Genomic DNA, 13,682 nt, shown 5'->3' with positions numbered 1-13,682 from the left:
TCGGGGCTTCCATTCAAACCTGAATCTGCGGCCTCGCGAACGGAATCCACCGACGCCGGGCTGTTGCCCCGCTGCAAAAGACCTGCGGAGTAATTGTTACGGGTCTCGGGCACGATGACCACAATAAGTATCACAGCAACACTTGTCTCGTTCTCCAGTTTGCGTCTGTATAATTGATTCAACACATATACACATCCAGTGCATTTTTCTTGTCCTGTATATCTTAGATATCATAGATGCAGTCTCAATCAAGGTTAATTCCCAGAAATATCCACCTGTAATTACCTTAGCTGTTATTTCTGCCTACTATAGTTCCTATTGACCAACTACATAAGGGATATTTCCACACCATGTTGACTATGATAAACGTATACAACTCTTATTCACATATGGACGTTGCACTTTAGAATGTGTATTGATTAACTCGGCATGTACCAAACCATATTGACAAGTAAAAAAAACAAAATATGACTAAACATGACTGAATAAATCACCGCCCAAAACATGTTAAAGATAAGTGGCATTATAAGTACAATTTAAGTGCTACCATTTGTTAGTGCTACGGTTTGCTAGTGTTTTAGTCAAGGTAGAGTCTAAAAAGGTGTGTCTTGAGTTTTCGACGGAAGATGGAGAGGCTCTCTGCAGTCCTGATGTCATCAGAGAGCTCGTTCCACCATCTGGGAGCCAGGACAGCAAAGAGTCGCGATCTCGTCGAGTCCTTTTCTCTCAGTGAGGGAGGAACAAGCAGCGTGGCAGATGCAGATCGGAGTGTGTGGGTTGGGATGTAGGGTTTAACCATGTCCCGGATGTAGACTGGTCCCGATCCATTCACAGCGTGGTACGTCAGTACCAATGCTTTGAACTGGATGCGGGGAGCCACTAGTAACCAATGAAGAGAACGGAGAAGCGGTGTGGTGTGGGAGTATTTCAGAAGGTTGAAGACCAGTCGAGCTGCTGCATTCTGGATGAGCTGCAGTGGTCGTATGGCGGTAGCAGGGAGACCCGCCAGCAGAGAGTTACAGTAGTCGAGGCGAGAGATGACAAGAGCCTGAATCTGTACCTGCGCCGCCTTCTGAGTGAGAAGGGGTCGTATTCTCCTGATGTTAACGGTGTTCGCCAAAGTTAACAGTCAGGTCCTGAGTGGGCGAGTTTTTTCCAGGGAAGAGAAGTAGTTCAGTCTTGTCGGGGTTGATCTTCAGGTGATGGGCGGACATCCACTGGGAGATGTCAGTCAGACATGCAGAGATCCGTGCCGCCACCTGAGTGTCCGAGTCGGGGAAGGAGAGAATTAGTTGGGTGTCTGTGTTTTACAATTATGCAGACAGAACAAAATATACATAAAGAAATGCTTTCCCACCTCGCTGGAGTTGAAAGCCACGTGTCCAATGTGCCATTCCCATTGATGGTGGCATGACTTTGCACGTGGCATCTGAAAGTATTTGAGCACCAACATGTATTATCAGAATACGATTAGGGCTGTCAACAGATTATAGACAATTAACTAGTTAATCACACATTTTGTAAAACATTTATCTTGATAACAATATTTTTTTCTCTTATATTAACTGTTTACAGTTTAGTAATTTGTTGTTTCAACTCCATAATGAGCTTGACGTGTGTATATTATTTCATTGGAATGAGGGGCATATTAATCATATCATTTAATGTTAGATTCATGCTCATTGTGAAGGAAATAAATATATAACATTGAAAAGCATTGAAGACGCACATTACATTACGTGTCATTTAGCTGACGCTTTTAAACAACAAAGTAGTTAGTTAGCTGCTGCGAGTAGTAGTGTGTAAATAAAGTGATTCAATCGGGCCAAGTTATTTAGGGCACACGGAAACGTAAACAAAGTGGCGCTAATAGCGTGAAGAGGGGTCTTTTATTCCCGTGAAGCTACCGTAGTTAGCTTTACAGGAACAAAATACGTATGCTAGTTGATGTTCTTCAAGCATAGCATAGGCTGCCCTGGGCTGTGCTAAATAGTGCACAGCAGCCACAGCCGGCAGTAAACTCAAATTAGTGTGACAAATCTGCTCTAAAGTGTAGTTATTTAAGTCAATAACCTCAGCAAATAGAGTAATCTGAACCACTTTGTTCGTTAGATCAGCCGGAGACGCGGAAAAAAAGAGATGTTTGTGACGGGACGTCCCTTAAGCAGCTAATAGCACCGAATTAGTGTTAGCATGTTTACAGTATCCCCGCTATTTAAGTGGGTAAGACTGAAGAACGCACAAGGAAAAAGTCATCACTCACCTACCAAAGCGTTTCCACTTGGTTTAGTCCGTTTGGATTTAAGCATAGGTGTGTAGCTAGCAGTTTAAAATATAAAATACGGACTTGATACGAGCTGCAGCTGTTCAACGCCGGGGCTTCAATGGCGACCTCTCGCGATAACAGCATTAACTCACGCGACACTACGAGCCGCCCTCTACTCTGCGCATGTCCGTCAACAAAGACTGCTGGGTAATTGAGTTCTTTAACGTAACAGTTCCCCGTAACATCTAGTAAAATCCCAAAACGTGTTTGCATCTCCACCCGTATGTGGCAGAATACGTGTATTTAAATTCAGATGTAAATATATTGAACTGTCCGTGTTATTTTTCTAGGTTAGATGTGTCAAACTCGCGACACGCTGGCGAACGGCTGCACCGTCCAGACCGTACCGGGCTGCAACGCCAGCTCCACACATACGGCAGCTGTGCCCAGCAGCCGTATGTGGCTGAAACGAGTGTGACACAGCTGCTCTAACGTGTACAGTTATTTAATAACCTCAGCAAGGAGAGTAAACTGAATCATTTTGTCCGTTAGATCAGCCGGACACACGTTTAAAAAAAGAAGAAAAAAAAAAAAAGTATGATTTCGTCGGGAGTCGATCTCACGACCATTGCATCGGGGGGCCAACACCTTACTCACTGAGCTATTCTTTCAGATGGATGTGAGAATTCGAAAACTCACTCAAATAGGATTGGTCACTCTCCGCCAAAAATACAGGTAATATTCACACTAAAAAAATTATAACTGCCTTCCTGTTTGTTTTAAAAAAAATTCCTCAGAGACTTTTTTAAGTCTCCCTTTAATACATTTGGTAAAAAATCAGCGGACTTGTCGGTCAAACAGGGTGCGGGCGGGGCTTCGTCAAAATCTTCCAGGGGGCGCAATGGAGGCAATTTTTCACTTTTGATCCAAAACTGCACATCAGGTCTGTAAAGGTCATCACGTAGGATACTCACAGAGGTTTTCAAGAGTTTTGGAGTGTGCCGAGGCTCAGAAGATGTGCTTGAACTTTCATGCGAATATGGCGACGTCACAGCCACAAAGTTGGTCCAAAACTCCCAATTCTCACTGTGAGCCATCGTCACAGTCTTACGTCTTATATTCCCAGATTTGAAGTTGATCAGATTAAAGGGCTGGGAAATGGACATGTAAATGTACAAACTTTGCATTGACCTAAGCCAATAGGTGGCGCTATACTTTTTCGAAAATCACTGCATGGCATTACTTAAAGGCTTACACAAGCATCATGAATATACATTTATAGCCAGAAATATCAATGTTCCTTGGAGTTATACCATTTTACATTTTGGAAAAAAATCGTCCAAAATTGTCCAAACTGCACGCAAGCTCACGCCCAGGTGGTTTTATGAAAACTCTTGATTTTAATAACTTTTGACCCCAAGGCTGTCAGGAACCAGTTGCCAGATTTTTAAATGGATCGGATTTAAACTCTCGGAGGAGTTCGTTCGTTTGTAAATGCAAAAATTGAAGGAAATGGCCAAAAATACACAGAATCACTACAGCGCCCCCTAATGTTCAAATATTCTGGGAAAATTTGGGGATGTTCTAGGACTCATTGTGAACATGTCCTCAAAATTTGGTGAAAATGGGGGTTGGAAAAAAAAAAGTTATAGGACTTTGAACTTTCAGGACACAAACCTACAAATTTCATTGGTCCATAACTTTATTGAAAAATGAGATATCAACATTCTTTCAATAACTTTTGATCGCATCGAGCCAACGATCATTTTGCCGAAGATTTCGTAAGAATCGGATCAAGCGTCTGGGAGGAGTTCGCAAAAACGTGTTTTTCACAAAATTCAAAATGGCGGCCATAAAACGGTAGGCGCATTTGCATACCATAATTTTTTTTGTGTACAGCACATCCAAGAGCACCTGTGTGAAAAGGTTCCAGGTCGATCGGTAAAAGTAAAAAAATCAATTAACATTGCGGCCACTTTGGGGGGCGCTAGAGAGTTCTTTTTTTTCTCCTCTAATTGCGGGACCCCAATCATACGTCAATTTTGCGCACTTCTGATGCGCGTGCAAAAATTCAAGAGTTTTTGAACATGATGAAGTCCCCAAAAGTGCGTTCGAAGTGGCGAAATAATAATAATAATAATTCTTGCAATTTCAATAGGGCTTTCGCCCGACTTTCAGTCGGCTCAGGCCCTAATTAAAGCTGCAAGCAGCGATGAACGGGCCTTCGCCTATTCTCGCACGTCGGGGTGGGGCGGCGGTCGGCCGGGCTCGCGGGTCAAAAAAGACTAAAGAGACTAAACAAATCACTCTCGGGGCTTCCATTCAAACCTGAATCTGCGGCCTCGCGAACGGAATCCACCGACGCCGGGCTGTTGCCCCGCTGCAAAAGACCTGCGGAGTAATTGTTACGGGTCTCGGGCACGATGACCACAATAAGTATCACAGCAACACTTGTCTCGTTCTCCAGTTTGCGTCTGTATAATTGATTCAACACATATACACATCCAGTGCATTTTTCTTGTCCTGTATATCTTAGATATCATAGATGCAGTCTCAATCAAGGTTAATTCCCAGAAATATCCACCTGTAATTACCTTAGCTGTTATTTCTGCCTACTATAGTTCCTATTGACCAACTACATAAGGGATATTTCCACACCATGTTGACTATGATAAACGTATACAACTCTTATTCACATATGGACGTTGCACTTTAGAATGTGTATTGATTAACTCGGCATGTACCAAACCATATTGACAAGTAAAAAAAACAAAATATGACTAAACATGACTGAATAAATCACCGCCCAAAACATGTTAAAGATAAGTGGCATTATAAGTACAATTTAAGTGCTACCATTTGTTAGTGCTACGGTTTGCTAGTGTTTTAGTCAAGGTAGAGTCTAAAAAGGTGTGTCTTGAGTTTTCGACGGAAGATGTAGAGGCTCTCTGCGGTCCTGATGTCATCAGAGAGCTCATTCCACCATCTGGGAGCAGGACAGCAAAGAGTCGCCATCTCGTCGAGTGCTTTTCTCTCAGTGAGGGAGGAACAAGCAGCTTGCCAGATGCAGATCGGAGTGCGTGGGTTGGGATGCAGGGTTTCACCATGTCCCGGATGTAGACTGCTCCCGATCCATTCACAGCGTGGTCCGTCAGTACCAATGCTTTGAACTGCATGCGGGCAGCCACTCGTATCCAAAGAAGAGAGCGGAGAAGTGGTGTGGGAGTATTTTGGAAGGTTGAAGACCAGTCGAGCTGCTGCATTCTGGATGAGCTGCAGTGGTCGAATGGCGGCAGCAGGGAGACCTGCCAGCAGAGAGTTACAGTAGTATTTGGTGTATTATCAGAATACGATTAGGGCTGTCAACAGATTATAGACAATTAACTAGTTAATCACACATTTTGAAAAACATTTATCTTGATTACAATATTTTTTTCTCTTATATTAACTGTTTACAGTTTAGTAATTTGTTGTTTCAACTCCATAATGAGCTTGACGTGTGTATATTATTTCATTGGAATGAGGGGCATATGAATCATATCATTTAATGTTAGATTCATGCTCATTGTGAAGGAAATGAATATATAACATATTGAAAAGCATTGAAGACGCACATTACATTACGTGTCATTTAGCTGACGCTTTTAAACAACAAAGTAGTTAGTTAGCTGCTGCGAGCACGGTTCTACTCAGTGTGTAAATAAAGTGATTCAATCGGGCCAAGTTATTTAGGGCACACGGAAACGTAAACAAAGTGGCGTTAATAGCGTGAAGAGGTGTCTTTTGACGCTGTAAAGCTACCGTAGTTAGCTTAGCTAAAAGACGTATGCTGGGTGAGACTGGAGAACGCACAAGGAAAACGTAATCACTCACCGTCAAAGGCGTTTCCACTTCGTTGAGTACATGTGGACGTAAGCACCGGTGTGTAGTTAGCAAGCTGGCTGACTGGCTGCTCCATCCGGCAGCCGCTAGCTCCACTCGCTATCCCAGTTAGCTGTCCGTGCCGTCGAGCAGATATAACAAGCCCTTAAACAAAACGTACCTCACTGGCTGCACACATCCAAGAGGGAATGAGAACACTTTGCTTACATCCACATAGTAGTAATAGTTCCTGAAGTATAGGTGTGTAGTTAGCAGTTTAAAATACGGAGCGGTGATACTTTGCCTGTTCAACACAAAACCGGAACATGCGCAGACTACGTGCGCGGCTGTGCGCACGTAGTCTGCGCATGTCCGTCAACCAAGAATAGGGAATTCTGGGTGATGAAGTTCTTTAACTTAAAATTTCCCCGTAACATCTATTTACATCACCAAACGTGTTTGCATCTCCACCCGTATGTTGCAGAATACGTGTATTTAAATCCAGATGTAAATATATTGAACTGTCCGTGTTATTTGTCTAGGTTAGATATGTCAAACCCGCGACACGCTGCCAAACGGCTGCGCCGTGAGCCAGCTGTCCTGCATCAGCCTTACCTTCTTCTGTCAGCTGTATGCGCGGCCACGGAGCAGTTTCTGGCCTTAAACTGAAACGAGTTTGACATACCTGCTCTTAAGTGTACAAAGTCCATAACCTCAGCAAGGAGAGTAAACTGAATCATTTTGTCCGTTAGATCAGCCGGACACACGTTTAAAAAAAGAAGAAAAAAAAATAATTTCGCCGGGAGTCGATCCCACGACCATAGCGTCGGGGGGCCAACACCTTACTCACTGAGCTATTCTTCCAGATGGATTTTAGAATTCGAAAAGTCATTGAAATAGGATTGGTCACTCTCCGCCAAAAATACAGGTAATATTCACACTATAAAAATTATAACTGCCTTCCTGTTTGTTTTAGAGAAAATTCCTCAGAGACTTTTTTAAGTCTCCCTTTAATACATTTGGTAAAAAATCAGCGGACTTGTCAGTCAAACAGGGTGCGGGCGGGGCGTCGTCAAAATCTTCCAGGGGGCGCAATGGAGGCAATTTTTCACTTTTGATCCAAAACTGCACATCAGGTCTGTAAAGGTCATCACGTAGGATACTCACAGAGGTTTTCAAGAGTTTTGGAGTGTGCCGAGGCTCAGAAGATGTGCTTGAACTTTCATGCGAATATGGCGACGTCACAGCCACAAAGTTGGTCCAAAACTCCCAATTCTCACTGTGAGCCATCGTCACAGTCTTACGTCTTATATTCCCAGATTTGAAGTTGATGGGATTAAAGGGCTAGGAAATGGACATGTAAATGTAGAAACTTTGCATTGACCTAAGCCAATAGGTGGCGCTATACTTTTTCGAAAATCACTGCATGGCATTACTTAAAGGCCTACACAAGCATCATGAATATACATTTATAGCCAGAAATATCAATGTTCCTTGGAGTTATACCATTTTACATTTTGGAAAAAAATCTTCCAAAATTGTCCAAACTGCACGCAAGCTCACGCCCAGGTAGTTTTATGAAAACTCTTGATTTTAATAACTTTTGACCCCAAGGGTGTCAGGAACCAGTTGCCAGATTTTTAAATGGATCGGATTTAAACTCTCGGAGGAGTTCGTTCGTTTGTAAATGCAAAAATTGAAGGAAATGGCCAAAAATACACAGAATCACTACAGCGCCCCCTAATGTTCAAATATTCTGGGAAAATTTGGCGATGTTCTAGGACTCATTGTGAACATGTCCTCAAAATTTGGTGAAAATGGGGGTTGGAAAAAAAAAAGTTATAGGACTTTGAACTTTCAGGACACAAACCTACAAACTTCATTGGTCCATAACTTTATTGAAAAATGAGATATCAACATTCTTTCAATAACTTTTGATCGCATCGAGCCAACGATCATTTTGCCGAAGATTTCGTAAGAATCGGATCAAGCGTCTGGGAGGAGTTCGCAAAAACGTGTTTTTCACAAAATTCAAAATGGCGGCCATAAAACGGTAGGCGCATTTGCATACCATAATTATTTTTGTGTACAGCACATCCAAGAGAACCTGTGTGAAAAGGTTCCAAGTCGATCGGTGAAAGTAAAAAAAAAAATTAACATTGCGGCCACTTTGGGGGGCGCTAGAGAGTTCTTTTTCTTCTCCTCTAATTGCGGGACCCGAATCATACGTCAATTTTGCGCACTTCTGATGCGCGTGCAAAAATTCAAGAGTTTTTGAACATGATGAAGTCCCCGAAAGTGCGTTCGAAGTGGCGAAATAATAATAATAATAATAATAATAATAATTCTTGCAATTTCAATAGGGCTTTCGCCCGACTTTCAGTCGGCTCAGGCCCTAATTAAAGCTGCAAGCAGCGATGAACGGGCCTTCGCCTATTCTCGCGCGTCGGGGTGGGGCGGCGGTCGGCCGGGCTCGCGGGTCAAAAAAGACTAAAGAGACTAAACAAATCACTCTCGGGGCTGCCATTCAAACCTGAATCTGCGGCCTCGCGAACGGAATCCACCGACGCCGGGCTGTTGCCCCGCTGCAAAAGACCTGCGGAGTAATTGTTACGGGTCTCGGGCACGATGACCACAATAAGTATCACAGCAACACTTGTCTCGTTCTCCAGTTTGCGTCTGTATAATTGATTCAACACATATACACATCCAGTGCATTTTTCTTGTCCTGTATATCTTAGATATCATAAATGCAGTCTCATTTAAGGTTAATTCCCAGAAATATCCACCTGTAATTACCTTAGCTGTTATTACGGCCTACTATAGTTCCCACTGACCAACTACATAAGGGATATTTCCACACCATGTTGACTATGATAAACGTATACAACTCTTATTCACATATGGACATTGCACTTTAGAATGTATATTCATTAACTCAGCATGTACCAAACCATATTGTCATGTAAAAAAACCAAAACATGACCAAACATGACTAAATAAATCACTGCCCTTGCATACTGAACAAATATTGCATTCTGGATTCATTTTAAGTCACATGAGGAGTCTTGTGCATGCCAAGAATCAAACCCTGGTTTACTGCGCCAGGGGCCAACGCTCTGCAGATGACCTATATGGTCCAATACAATTTCACAATCGAAACGTCACTCAAATAGGATTGGTGCCTCTCTTGCAAAAATACAGCGAATTTTAATACTTAAATGAGAGCTAAAGGAGAAAATAAACGCAGTAGGTCACATAAGTTCTGTCGGATGTTCAAGTTGCCCAGAAGGATGAGCGGCGAGCTGTCATCTGGAAGTTGTAACTCTTCCATTCGTTGTAGAAGTAAATAACTTCTTCTCTGGAAGGATCATTTTCGGCTGTGGTCCAGTCGACTTGGGTCTTTGCCACGATTGCCCGCGGTGAAGCCCACCCGTGCCGTGTGGTGGAAGAAAAAAAGAAGGCCAAATTATTACATCCATCGACAGTCACACGATATGGAATGCTGTTGTACGAATGCGGGAAGAAGTCTTTTACAATTATGCAGACAGAACAAAATATACATAAAGAAATGCTTTCCCACCTCGCTGGAGTTGAAAGCCACGTGTCCCATGTGCCATTCCCAGTGATGTCCTCAGACTGGTGGCATGACTTTGCACGGGCCATCTGAAAATATTTGAGCACCAACGTGTATTATCAGAATACGATTATGGCTGTCAACAGATTATAGACAATTAACTAGTTAATCACACATTTTGAAAACATTTATCTTGATTACAATATTTTTTTCTCTTATATTAACTGTTTACAGTTTAGTAATTTTTGTTTCAACTCCATAATGAGCTTGACGTGTGTATATTATTTCTTTGGAATGAGGGGCATATTAATCATATCATTTAATGTTAGATTCATGCTCATTGTGAAGGCAATAAATATATAACATATTGAAAAGCATTGAAGACGCACAATACATTACGTGTCATTTAGCTGCGCCCGGCTGCACGCTGCGGGCAGATTATAGACAATGAAGTTAAACAACAAAGTAGTTAAGTTAGCTGCTGCGAGCACGGTTCTACTCAAAGTGTGTAAATAAAGTGATTCAATCGGGCCAAGTTATTTAGGGCACACGGAAACGTAAACAAAGTGGCGCTGATAGAGTGAAGAGGGGTCTTTTATCCCCGTGAAGCTACCGTAGTTAGCTTAGCTAAAAGACGTATGCTGGTCGTTATTGTTCAGTGCTAAATAAAAACCCTCTTGAATGTAGAACACAACTCACGTCTGGCCTCATACCATGACAGGCACATTAATGTTGACAATTAACTTCGTTAGCCTTGTGTTCACCTTTCCTGCCGGTCCGTCTCTGACCGTAGTCGGAGTTTGCAGGGGGAGGCGTTGTTGTCTGCTCCAGGGCCAAAGTACTGTCGGCTAAGTAAACTTTGGGGTTAATTCCCTTCGTCCCGGGGTTGGTGAATAAAAGTCCGCTTTACTTTCTTTGAGGATTTATTAATCTAACACTGAGTAACACAGTTACAGTACAGACAATTCTCCGGCCGCTACATCCACTCCGTCATCACAACAACAACACAACTTCCTCATGCGCTCTCCCCCTCCGTAGCCCGTGCGTGTAGCTCTTAAAGGGGCCGCACCATTTTCTCTAGTAACATCACCATGACGTATGTTGCAGAATACGTCTATTTAAATCCAGATGTAAATATATTATACTGTCCGTGTTATTTGTCCAGGTTAGATGTGTCGTTACTCGCCACCAGCTGCCCGGTCCGCCAGCTGAGTGCCTCAGTCTGCTGTTTGATTCTGTTCATGTGCCACGGAGCAGCTTCTGTCCTTAAACTGAAACGATTTTCACAAACCTGCTCTTAAGTGTAGTTATTTAAGTCAAACACATCAGCAAGGAGCGTAAACTGAATCATTTTGTTCGTTAGATCAGACGACACGCGTTTAAAAAGAGGAGGGAAAAAAAATGATTTCGTCGGGAGTCGATCCCACGACCATAGCATCGGGGGGCCAACACCTTACTCACTGAGCTATTCTTTCAGATGGAATTGAGAATTCGAAAACTCAATGAAATAGGATTGGTCACTCTCCGCCAAAAATACAGGTAATATTCACACTAAAAAAATTATAACTGCCTTCCTGTTTGTTATAGAGAAAATTCCTCAGAGACTTTTTTAAGTCTCCCTTTAATAAATTTGGTAAAAAATCAGCGGACTTGTCGGTCAAACAGGGTGCGGGCGGGGCTTCGTCAAAATCTTCCAGGGGGCGCAATGGAGGCAATTTTTCACTTTTGATCCAAAACTGCACATCAGGTCTGTAAAGGTCATCACGTAGAATACTCACAGAGGTTTTCAAGAGTTTTGGAGTGTGCCGAGGCTCAGAAGATGTGCTTGAACTTTCATGCGGAGATAGCGTCGTCACAGCCACAAAGTTGGTCCAAAACTCCCAATTCTCACTGTGAGCCATCGTCACAGTCTTACGTCTTATATTCCCAGATTTGAAGTTGATCAGATTAAAGGGCTAGGAAATGGACATGTAAATGTAGAAACTTTGCATTGACCTAAGCCAATAGGTGGCGCTATACTTTTTCGAAAATCACTGCATGGCATTACTTAAAGGCCTACACAAGCATCATGAATATACATTTATAGCCAGAAATATCAATGTTCCTTGGAGTTATACCATTTTACATTTTGGAAAAAAATCTTCCAAAATTGTCCAAACTGCACGCAAGCTCACGCCCAGGTAGTTTTATGAAAACTCTTGATTTTAATAACTTTTGACCCCAAGGGTGTCAGGAACCAGTTGCCAAATTTTGAAATGGATCGGATTTAAACTCTCGGAGGAGTTCGTTCGTTTGTAAATGCAAAAATTGAAGGAAATTGCCAAAAATACACAGAATCACCACAGCGCCCCCTAATGTTCAAATATTCTGGGAAAATTTGGGGATGTTCTAGGACTCAATGTGAACATGTCCTCAAAATTTGGTGAAAATGGGGGTTGGAAAAAAAAAAGTTATAGGCCTTTGAACTTTCAGGACACAAACCTACAAACTTCATTGGTCCATAACTTTATTGAAAAATGAGATATCAACATTCTTTCAATAACTTTTGATCGCATCGAGCCAACGATCATTTTGCCGAAGATTTCGTAAGAATCGGACCAAGCGTCTGGGAGGAGTTCGCAAAAACGTGTTTTTCACAAAATTCAAAATGGCGGCCATAAAACGGTAGGCGCATTTGCACACCATAATTTTTTTTGTGTACAGCACATCCAAGAGAACCTGTGTGAAAAGGTTCCAAGTCGATCGGTAAAAGTAAAAAAAAAAATTAACATTGCGGCCACTTTGGGGGGCGCTAGAGAGTTCTTTTTTCTCTCCTCTAATTGCGGGACCCGAATCATACGTCAATTTTGCGCACTTCTGATGCGCGTGCAAAAATTCAAGAGTTTTTGAACATGATAAAGTCCCCAAAAGTGCGTTCGAAGTGGCGAAATAATAAGAAAAAGAAAAAGAAAAATTCTTGCAATTTCAATAGGGCTTTCGCCCGACTTGATGTCGGCTCAGGCCCTAATTAAAGCTGCAAGCAGCGATGAACGGGCCTTCGCCCCCTTGCACGTTGTGGTGGGGCGGCGGTCGGCCGGACTCGCAGTTAAAAAGAAGAAAAAAACGATGGCTCTAACGGGAAGCGAACCCGGGTCAAAATATTGAAAGTCCTGTGGCTAACCAACGGAGCTACGTGCTGAGTTGTGATTACAAAATCGAAAAGTGACCTAAAAAAAGGAAATTCACCTACATTGCGTCAGGGCAGAGAAATCGATCTGTGGGGACTATATTTTGAAGCATTGTTCAATAAACACAATTGAAGTCACATCAGGAGTCTAATTTATTATGTTGGGGCGATGTACAAAGTGCAAAACATGAATAGCGGTTACTTTGAACAGAAATACATTACGTTAGAGCTGGCGAACTCTCGCAATAACAGCATAAACTCACGCGAGACTACGAGCTGTGGCTCCGCTCTGGGCAGAATACGTCTATTTATTAATTAAATTAAAAATGTAATTATATTGAACTGTTCGTGTTATTTGTCTAGTTTAGATATGTCAAACTTGCGACACGCTGCCGAACGGCTGCGCCGTCCAGACCAGTCCGCCACTGGACAGCGTACTGCAAGCTGCCCCGCGTCTGCCTTTCCTTCAGTCAGCTGTTAGTTCCGTTCCTGCTGATCCTACACCGCAGCCGACAGTAAACTCAAATGAGTTTGACAAACGTCCTCTAAAGTGTAGAAAGTCAATAACCTCAGCAAGGAGAGTAAACTGACTCATTTTGTTCGTTAGATCAGCCGGAGACGCGGGAAAAAGAGTAAAAAAAAAAAAAAAAGAGATGTTTGGGACGGGACTCGAACTCGAGATCCCCACGGGAAAAACGTTGGAGAATGCTTAGAGCTAAAGGCCCACTTGAGAATCTGGGAGGAAAACGTCCCTGATAAGGCTCTCTGCAAAAAATACAGGGAATAGTCACACTAAATAAATTATAACTGCC

At 42.6% G+C, this 13,682-nt stretch overlaps 1 long non-coding RNA gene across 1 annotated transcript; it reads right to left on the bottom strand.

Annotated features, from left to right (window-relative positions):
• Positions 1 to 744: 744 nt before the first annotated feature.
• Positions 745 to 6,854, bottom strand: LOC134105272 (uncharacterized). Its single transcript, XR_009942480.1, has 3 exons — positions 6,140 to 6,854; positions 1,358 to 1,429; positions 745 to 1,259 (listed from the first exon to the last, which is right to left on the bottom strand). It is a non-coding gene; the product is annotated as an uncharacterized LOC134105272 (long non-coding RNA).
• Between the last annotated feature and the right edge of the window lie 6,828 nt (positions 6,855 to 13,682).

Source organism: Pungitius pungitius, chromosome 15, assembly GCF_949316345.1.
Source record: "Pungitius pungitius chromosome 15, fPunPun2.1, whole genome shotgun sequence".
NCBI lineage: Eukaryota > Metazoa > Chordata > Actinopteri > Perciformes > Gasterosteidae > Pungitius > Pungitius pungitius.
The sequence above is the reverse complement of the archived record's forward strand: the minus strand, read 5'-3'. Positions and strand labels throughout refer to the sequence as shown.